The following is a 616-nucleotide window of genomic DNA, read 5'->3' on the forward strand; positions in this document are numbered from 1 at the left end:
AGTTATTTCATGGATCAGGATACTATGCATCCTGATAAAGGTCCCTTGGCCTTTGGAATTACTGCATTAAGATCAATTTCCAAAATAATTTTTTTATTCCTATTTTTAATCAACTTTAGCATGGGTGTGTAAATTTGTGCAAGCCACTGTACATACAGTACGTATTTCTGCCACCATGACAAAAATATATATGATCACTTTGTTTTTATAAAGAGATACTTCACAAGATATATCATGTTATAAGGAAAAATACTTCTCATTCTTACTAGATAACAAATTATTCCATTTTTATAACATATCACTTGTTTTTTAGTTGTGGAACTTTGCCGTTATTCCACAAAAATCAACGTGCGTCCTTAATAAAAGGAAACCAGTTTTTTTTAGAACCACCTCATTAAAACAAGTTTCATATTTTTCCGTTTAATCCGATTGTCCGGTCCTCCCTGGTGGTATTTTATTATATAATTTTTGATAAATGTCATCCTGTCAGCACTAGAATGACACACTGCCCGCGCAAGTGTCGCGTAGCGTAAATAAGCGCCTGATTGTGGGGAAACTGTGGTAATTGTGTGTGTGTGTGTGTGTGTGTGTGTGTGTGTGTGTGTGTGTGTGTGTG

The sequence above is a fragment of the Etheostoma spectabile genome, chromosome 1 (assembly GCF_008692095.1).
Source record: "Etheostoma spectabile isolate EspeVRDwgs_2016 chromosome 1, UIUC_Espe_1.0, whole genome shotgun sequence".
NCBI classification, from domain to species: Eukaryota; Metazoa; Chordata; class Actinopteri; order Perciformes; family Percidae; genus Etheostoma; species Etheostoma spectabile.